General features: G+C 42.7%; 1 non-coding gene and 1 pseudogene across 1 annotated transcript; both read left to right on the top strand.

Moving 5' to 3' along the window:
• Positions 1 to 2,083: 2,083 nt before the first annotated feature.
• Positions 2,084 to 2,229, top strand: LOC123072981 (U4 spliceosomal RNA). Its single transcript, XR_006435514.1, has one exon. It is a non-coding gene; the product is annotated as a U4 spliceosomal RNA (small nuclear RNA).
• A 2,312-nt stretch (positions 2,230 to 4,541) lies between these two features.
• Positions 4,542 to 4,675, top strand: LOC123072982 (uncharacterized; annotated as a pseudogene).
• Positions 4,676 to 9,975: the final 5,300 nt, after the last annotated feature.

The following is a 9,975-nucleotide window of genomic DNA, read 5'->3' on the forward strand; positions in this document are numbered from 1 at the left end:
TGAAACGTGTTAAACAGGCCGGCCCACTTAAATCGCTCGCCTCTGGTTCACTGTGCGTTTGCCCGACATTTTGACGCAACAAGCATCAAATAGGATATTCCCCTAGTTGACGCTCACGTGCGTCAAAACAAGTAGCTTCCGCTGAAGGATTCGCGCCAAACGGGCCGGCCCATTCCCACAAGCGAACCTAAAAGAAATGCCACGAAAAAAATGCAGCGTTCGGGAGTCGAACCCGCAACAAATTGATACACGGCAAACTTACTCACCTCTGCACTAGCGACAGACCCTATGTTTGGCTGCAGCGCTCAATAATAGGTATTATGTACAACGGTAGATTTGTTTTTTAATCATTCCTTTAAGAAATTAATATTTTTTTCTCGAACAAAATTTTAAAACTTGATTGAACATTTTGCGATATACGCTTAAAATATACATTAATTTTTTTTGTGAAAATATGCCGAACAACTTTTAACTACACAGTGTAAATTTTTGTGATATATGATGCACAAATTTTAAATACACATTGAAATTTTTTGTAATATACGTTGAACTATTTTTAACTACACATTGAACAATTTTTCTATAAGTATTGAACAAATATTAAATACATATTGAACATTTTTTGATATACATTGAACAATTTTAAAATTGTGAATGATTTTTTTTAAAAAGTGAACAATATTTTAAATACATGAACAATTTTGGAAATGATGAACAAACTTTGAAATTCAAACAATATTCTTAAAACAAAGTATAAAAGTAAAATGAAAAAGGATAAAATGAAAGAAAAGAAACAGAAACAGAAAAAGGAAACAAAAGGTAAAAAAATACAGAAACAGAAACAGAAAAAGGAAACAAAAGGTAAAAAAAGAAACAGGAAAAAACGGAAAAACTACAAAAAAACGGTTCAGGGAACCTACTAGAAGGTTCCCAAAACCAAGTCTCGCTCGAAGTTGGCCGGCCCGTGCGCCTCGTTCAGCGACGAACGGACGCACGCAGGCGTCATATAGGATCTGCCGTACAGGAGAGACCTCCTTTTCAGCGCCTTAAGCGCCAGGTTGGCCAACTGGCGCTCATGCGCCTCCTCGAGTGGGCCGGCCCAAATACACGCGAACACTGCGTCACTCGCTCGGTCGCTTCTTGCATCGCTCGCTTTCTGTTATTACTCTTTTCAAATACACGCGAACACTAGCTGACCGTTGACCGCTAACCATCTGAACAATGACTTTTCCAGAAAAAAAATCATGCAATTGAAAAAAAGTTTGTGAATTTGAAAAAAGTTCATTGATTTTGAAAACAGTTCATCAGATTTGAAAAAAGTTCATCGATTTTTAAACAATTCATCAATTTTGAAAAAAGTTCATCAAATTTTGAAAAAAGTTTATCATATTTTGAAAAAAGTTCATCATATTTGAAAAAAGTTCATCGAATTTTGAAAAACAGTTCATCGATTTTGAAAACAGTTCATAAGATTTGAAAAAAGTTCATCGGATTTGAATAAAAAGTTCATTGAATTTGAAAAAAAAATCACCAATCTAAAAAAGTTCATCGATTTGAAAAAAAAGTTCATCCAACTCGGAAGAAAAAAAAGGGAAAAACAGAAAACGAAAAAGAAAAAATAGAAAAAGGTAAAAGAAAAGAGGTAAAAGAAATTAAAAGCTCAGTCTTAACAAATCCTGCGTGGTGGCGCGCTGGTTACACCCGTTGTACTACGTGCGAGAGGTCGCTGGTTCGAATCACAGCTAACATCAAATCTTTTCTCTGATTAAAACAGAGAAGATAAAAGCTATTGGGCCGGCCTAGCGAGAAAGGGGGGTATGCGCCCGTTTGTCAAAACGCCTGTAGCGGGCGCTAAAGGCGCCGAATAGGGTTTGCCTGTACAGGACCTACTGCGCGTAAAACAAAACGTAATGCCATGGGCCGAAGGGAGCTTCGTACCTTATGGCCCAATGGGCGGCCTGCTTTAATTAACTCAGGTTGTTGCTCTGCGGCGTGATGAGCTAATTGTACCACATCGGTTATGGAGAAATAGTTTGAGGATGACCCGGGTATAAGAAAGAGATCCCTGGGATATGGTACACCCATCTTCGCGCTTGGGGCAATGACGTAGCTAATGAGGTTATACCGAGGCGTGTCAATTGCTGGTTGAAAACTATTTCCAAACCCCCTCTTCGACTCTCATGGGTCGTTGAGAATTTCTGGAAGGGTTCCCTCTTTGAGGGTAAAACCCACAAATCAATATGTAAAAAAAGTTTTGATAAAATCAACTTTTAACCTTTGCCAAATGTGATGTTTGGGTTGTAGCTTGTGGTACCTTTCAGCCTTTGCTTTTTCTTTGGCAGTTAAAGAAACAAACTTAAATCAAAGTAAAACTCCAATAATACTTTCATTCACAAATTCTCTCTCCGTAACTAAATATAAGACTTTTTAGAGATTCCAATACAGCTCTAAAATACGTCATTATACATCCCAATGTAGTCCATATTAAAATCTCTAAAAAAGGCTTATATTTAGAAATGGAGGGAGTATAAGATGTTTCGAATATTTTATTAATATGGATTATGTACGAACTCAAATTAGGCAAGAAGTACACTAAAATATGTCTATATACACATGATTTAGAGAAAAGTTAGAATATCTTATACTTATTTATTAATGAAGGGGTAGTAGTCTAGCTAGTACTCTTCAATGCTTCAAAAGAAACCGTATTTTATCCGAACTCAAACAGTGCAATGTTTGACCAAGTTTATTCAAAATACCATCAAGACTACAATATCATATTAGCATCGTTGAGTATTGTTGTGGGAATAAATCTGACAGTATGTAGAGGGATAGTGACGTCAGAATGTTCCAAAGAAGAGTACTCCCTCTGTTCCAAAATATTTGAAATTCTAGGTTTCTTCTAAGTCAAACCTCTTTAGGTTTGACCAAGGCTATAGAAAATATACCACCATCTACGACACCAAATGGTTTTATTAAATTTATCTAATGTATATATATTTGTTGTTGTGTATCTTAGTATTTTTTTCTATAAACTCGGCCACTTAAGGGAGTTTGACTTAGAACAAACCTAGAACTTCAAATATTTTGAAGCAGAGGTAGTATTCCCCAAAAAGAAAACTACAAACTTGGCCACATGTCCACCATTCTCATAAAGTATCTTATTTCCCAATTCAATTTTATGCAGCTAGGGTTAAAATGTATGGACTGACATAAGTTTCAATTAAAACAAGCTGAACCACATGCTTAATCCCCTAAATGGACAATTCTACAGCAAGAAGCCATGGCCAACCATGATGTCAAATCTAAAAAATGAGGAAGCAAAAAATAAAATAAAATAGAAGTATCAGCAGGTCTCACGGAAGGGAACTTGGTGCACCCGGGTGCCATCCCATCCTATATGCACAAAATAAGTTAGTAATTGTAAAAAAATAAAAATAAAATGTGATTTTATGGAATCAAATATGATTAAGTATTTTACTCGTATTAAAATGTTTTGTCAGGGAATAACTCCCGTTGAACTCAGGGCAAAAAAATCAAGGACAATACAGTGTGAATAGTACTTGTATATAGCATTTGATTTGTTTTTTCGCCCAGAATACCATAAAAGTCAGTCCTTGGCGGATCTTTTTGTACGAGTTCAATACATGATCATATTTCATTTCAAAAAAAGTTTCAGATTTTTTTGACATTTTTTGCAAACTATTTTATGCATATAGGGTTGCTGGCACCGGGGTGCACCAGAGTATGTTCCCAGGTCTCACGTTATCACGTATTGGTACAAGAGTTTTTTTTTGTGTGGAAAAACAGAGTGAATACAAGAGTTTTCTTTTGTGTAAGTGAATGCAAGAGCTACTGCAAAGGACAGGACGTGGTACCAAGGGCTGGAAGGCGCCCCTACTGGATCTCCGTCCTTGGACGCAGATCTGCTGGTATCTAATGGCCCAATGGGCCTTCCTGTGTCGTTGATGAGTTGCTTTTTTCAAAACGGAGTTGATTGATGAGTTTAATCGTACCACATCGGTTGTGCAGAAATAGTTCGAGGACTGACCGGACTATAAGTGCGAGATCTCTGGATAGAGATAACTCATCCTTGCGCTCAGTGGCGGATCCAGGATTTCGAACTTGGGTGTTCAAATTTTTTCCCTAACGGGACATCTAAAATGTTCACATACCAAGAGTTTTTTCCCCTAGCACAGTAGCAATACCTAAATAGCTTAAAGAAATGACAAAATTTGAAGATCATCTACTATGCAATAATACATTTTCTCTTCATAGCCACAAACACGGCATGGCATCATTATCATCATGTACTAACAATGATGATATGGCGTCAATGACTCGTGTAATACTAGGCAAAATTAGCGACGGTAACCGGGTTGGGGAGCTATCTCGCAAGAAAAACCTTGGGTTGGGGAGCTAGTGAGAGGGAACCAAGCTAGTTGCGCCGGCCAATTGGGTTGTGCACAAGTATTAAATCGAGATGCTTGTTGACACGGCCGGCTTATATGAATTAACGTGATGTTTATGTGGATCCGCCCCTGCTTGCGCTTGGGGCAATGACGCAGCTAGTGAAGTTATACCGAGGCGCGTCAATTGCTGGTTGAAAACTATATCCAAACCCCCTCTTTGGCCATCACTGGTCACCGAGAATTTCTGAAAGAGTTCCCTCCCTGTGAGGGTAAAACACAACAAAACGAAACGTAAAATCTTTAAACACCACGTTACAGTCATCTTCCAGCCCTAAAAGCACCTTGTGCACGGACGAGCACAACTGAAGATCCAGAGCACCCGGCCTCTTTCTCAACCAAAGAGGATCAAGCATCGACATTTGCTTTGATCCATCCAGCAAAGGCCATCTTCTTTCCTTAACCATGATTGTTGTCTTTGTTGCCTCGCCTCGCTCAGGTGAAGGCAGACAGACTTTTCTCGTCCCCAAATTATGTAGTATCAGCCTTTCCTTCCTGGTCCGCTAAACTTTCGATCCCATTCCGGTACCGACCGCGACCTCGCAGCGGATGTTCACGTGCAACCAAACTTCCATGTACATCGAAAACTACCAGAGCGCACCAGCAGCCACGACTTGCGCACAAGGGCTCACTGATCCAATTCCAACGTAATCTGGAATCGAGATGATGATCAGTAACCAGTCTCTTGAGCCCTGGTGGTATTGCGTCCAAATCTGATAATGAGCCGATACATTTCTGGTCCTATATGAAGCTGAAACCGGAAGCTTGCCCGCGCGTTCCGGCCGGGTCCTTGACCCCTTCCAAACCGCATGTCCGACAGTACCGTTTTGGCTCGACGCTTCCTCGCAGATGGCTACGAACGCAACTCCCTCTTGGCCCTTGTTCTGACTGCGTCGCCCGACCCGTCGTCGATCGATGGTTGTCGTCATTAGCCGGCCGGCCCTGGTTTCTCTTCCGTGCGTCTGTGAGCCGGTGACGATATGGGTCATGGGTACATGCCAACCTGAACGCTATATAGACTGCACCCCTGCCTTACAAGAAAAGGGAACATGGCGACAGCCGCGCAATCCACTTGAGCGACCCATCCTTGCGCAAACTAATGCTTCGTGTCCCTGCTCTCCGCTACCACATCAGATACCAGCAGTCGAGATCATACCCAAAAGCAGAGAACTCCCCGTCCATCCCTGCTTGGACGCGAGAAGGACGCGAGGAGAAGCAGTTGGTGCCCCACCAGGACAAGCGAGAACCGGGCCGGGACAAGAGTGAAAGATAATAAGCGTTCTTACTCCCTCGAGGGGAGCCGCGGTTCTATTTATATTGATTGATGCGGCCGAAGCCAAACTTGGAGTACAAGGAATATTACAAGGAGTTTGAGTAGGAGAAGGAAAGGAGTTTGAGATGGTACGGAAACATATTCTCTAACACCCTCTCTTAATCTTAACTACCCTAGATTAAGATTACTCTTGAACTCCTCAAATGGTCTTGATGGCAATGCCTTTGTAAAACCGTCTGCTACTTGATCCTTGGAGGAAATAAACCGTATCTCGAGTTTCTTGGCTGCAACCCTTTCTCGCACAAAGTGAAAATCAATTTCGATGTGCTTTGTCCTTGCATGAAACACAGGATTTGCAGACAAATATGTTGCTCCCAAGTTATCACACCATAAACATGAGATACGATTCTTCTTGATTCCCAATTCCTCAAGAAGTGATTCAACCCAAATGATTTCTGCAGTTGCATTTGCCAAGGACTTATATTCAGCTTCTGTGCTTGACCGTGACACGGTGGCTTGCTTTCTGGCACTCCAAGAAATAAGGTTAGACCCAAAAAATACTGCAAAGCCTCCAGTTGATCTTCTGTCATCACTGCATCCTGCCCAGTCAGCATCAGAGAATGCACTCACAAGAGAGGAATTAGACCGTTTGAAATGAAGTCCTATTCCCATAGTATGCTTTACATATCTTACAATTCTCTTGACAGCTGACCAATGTGCAGAAGTAGGTGCATGCAGATATTGACAAACCTTGTTGACAACAAATGAGATATCTGGACGTGTGAGAGTTAAATATTGTAATGCTCCCACAGTACTCCTATACCTTGTACTTTCCTCCTCCTGAAGTGGCACACCTTCATATGCTGAAAGTTTTTCTGAGGAAGACAAAAGTGTAGGAACTGGCTTGCAATTCTTCATCCCCATGCGAGACAGAAGCTCAGTGATATATTTCTCCTGATTTAACACAATTCCATCTTGAGTTTTCTTGACCTCAATACCTAGGAAGAAATGCAAATCACCTAGGTCTTTCAAGGCAAACTCTGAGCTCAAATCATGCAGAAGTGCATTAGTAGCATTTTGTGAAGAACTTGCAACTATGATATCATCAACATATATAAGCACAAAAATGACTACTCCAGCCTTGTTATAAATAAACAATGATGTATCAGCTTTGGAGGCAATGAAACCAAGATATTTCAACTGTAAGCTCAATTTGGAGTACCATGCTCTGGGTGCTTGTTTTAAACCATAGAGTGCCTTGTCAAGCTTGCAAACATAATGTGGTGACTTCTTGTCCTCGTAACCAGGTGGTTGTCTCATAAACACTTCCTCTTCTAGAATGCCATGCAAAAACGCATTCTGTACATCTAGCTGTCGTAGACTCCAACCCTTGGATACAACAATGGCTAGCACAAGTCTGATAGTTGCAGCTTTAACAACAGGACTGAAAGTGTCCTCATAATCAATACCATAACGTTGTTTAAAACCCTTTGCAACGAGACGTGCTTTGTACCTGTCAATGGAGCCATCTGCCTTCTTTTTAATTCTGTAAACCCATTTGCAATCAATGATATTTTTACCTTTCTGATTTGGTACAAGATGCCATGTCTTGTTCCTCATAAGTGCAGAATATTCCTCATCCATTGCCTTCTTCCACTTAGGATCATCAAGTGCACTATTCAATGTTGTTGGTTCTCCTGAAATACACAACATTCCATATGGTATAGTCCCATCTTTTCTTATTTTAGGATTTCATATACCTTTCTGTAATCGAGTCATAACTCGTGAAGAAACTGCTGGCTGGACCACAGGAGCACTCGCCGCAGAAGATCCCGAGGAAGCTGCATGTGATGACACAGGCGAATCTGGCGCCACCTGCGCAGAGGATCCTGTAGCCGTTGGTGTGGCCGCTTGTGTGTCCACCACACGGGTGCCAGCCGCCCGAGCCGGCACAGCGGATCGACCGCCCGACCGCGGTTGCAGGCGCGCGCTGGGCGAGGGAGATTCGGCCCCACGGCTGGTCCCGCCTGCTGCTGAGGTGGCGGCGTGGGAGTGGCGCGCGCTGGGCGATGCGGATTCGGCCCCGCAGCCGACCCCGCAGCTGGTCCCGCCTGCTGCTGAATCAGCGCTGCGGTTGGTGGGAGCGCGATCCGAGGCTGATTTGGCCGCGGGATCCGAGGTCTGCGCACGAACAGGAGTTGCGGGCGCCGCCGGATCAGCTTCGTCATCTGTGCCAGGTTCGTCTCCTTCCTCAGCATGAAATATAAGATGATCTTGAGCTTGATTTTCGAAATTTTGATCATTTTGAGCGCCGTTTTCACCAGGGACCTGTACAGGCAACAGAGAAGAACCAATACCAGCAGGAATATCATCACTTTGGTTAGTACAACTGTCGCCCCCATGATCAAAAGACCGAAGATGTGGAGGAAGAAGAAGGATTTCCTTGTGGAGAAGTGCACCAGCATTGGGATGAAGGGAAGCAAAAGGGAACACTGACTCATCAAAAACTACATCTCTGGATATGTAGACCCTACCAGTAGGAACATCTAGACATTTAACTCCTTTGTGCATGGGACTATAGCCTAAGAAGACACACTTTTTGGAGCGAAAAGCGAGTTTGCGTGTGTTATAGGGTCTGAGGTTGGGCCAACATGCACAACCGAAAACACGAAGAGATGTGTAGTTGGGTGTGACACCAAGGAGTCGTGTAATAGGTGTTTCAAATTTGATGACTTTACTAGGAAGCAAATTGATAAGATAGGTAGCGGTTAAGAATGCTTCATCCCAGAATTTGAGTGGCATGGATGCATTTGCTAGCAATGCTAGCCCCATATCAACTATGTGACGGTGCTTTCTTTCAGCAGATCCGTTTTGTTGGTGAGCATGAGGGCAAGAGACATGATGTGAAATACCAAGTTTTTGGAAGAAAGAGTTCAATTTTTCATACTCACCACCCCAGTCACTTTGCATAGCAATGATCTTGGAGTTCAGTTTGCGTTCAACAAGGTTTTGAAAATTGATGAAGACTTGGAATACATCAGACCGTTTCTTTAACAAGTAAATCCAAGTAAATTTACTATAGTCATCAATAAAGCTTACATAGTAAAAAAATCTCCCAACTGAAGTAGGGGCTGGTCCCCATACATCTGAAAATATAAGTTGTAGAGGAGCAGTAGACACACTAGTAGAGATGGGATAGGGTAATTGATGACTTTTTGCTTGTTGACACGGATCACAAACTGACTCAACACTATTCTCATAAGAGAGTTTATTTTTGCTAAGAACATATTTAACTATGACTGAAGATGGATGACCTAATCGACTATGCCACCTTGATGATGATGGCTTGGTGACAATATTTGCTTGTTTATTGGACCATGAAGAAGATGATGATGATATGAGTGGATAGAGGCCTCCCACGCACCGTCCTCTAAGAATGATTCTCCTTGTGCTCAAATCCTTAACCAAGAAAAGTGAGGATAGAATTCTATAAGAACATTATTATCAAGGGTGAATCGATGAACAGAAACAAGATTTTTGGAAGTTTGAGGAACATGCAAGACATCTTTAAGGTGCAAATTTTTCATGGGGTTTTGAACAATTGAACTACCAATGTGGTGATATTCATACCAGAACCGCTTGCCGTGCGAATTTGGTCGCCTCCGTTGTACTTCTCCCGTACTGTCAACTTGTCAAGTTCACCTGTGATGTGATTTGTTGCTGCACTGTCTGCGTACCAATTAGTGTCCACGCCATAGAAGACAGCATGCGCCTCCTTCTCTTCTTGATCATTCTCTTCATAGCGCCACCAGCAGACACGTGCACCTCCTGGATGATGTCTATAGCATATCTGGCACTCAGGATAGTCATGCTGCTGCTCGCGTACCTGCTGTTGCTGTTGCTGTCGAGGGCGTCCTCTGAATCCGCCGCCTCTATTTGCAGGAGAAGGCTGGCGGTCACCGCGGCCGCGCCCTCTTCCTCCTCGCCCACGGGATCTACCACGGGACTGGCCGCGGCCTCTGTAGACGGCGTTGGCAGATGAATGAAACCCGCCTGAAGACGAGTCTCCCAGCATCTCCATCCTCTGATCAAAGGCGGAGATCTGAGCGAAGAGGTCATCGGCGGTGATTGTGTTCTTGACAGCGCCGATCGCCGCCACCACGGAGTCGTAGTCGCGGTCGAGTCCTGCGAGTATGTAGTCCACCATCTCCGGATCAGAGACGGGACGACCAG

This window comes from Triticum aestivum, chromosome 3B (assembly GCF_018294505.1).
Source record: "Triticum aestivum cultivar Chinese Spring chromosome 3B, IWGSC CS RefSeq v2.1, whole genome shotgun sequence".
NCBI lineage: Eukaryota > Viridiplantae > Streptophyta > Magnoliopsida > Poales > Poaceae > Triticum > Triticum aestivum.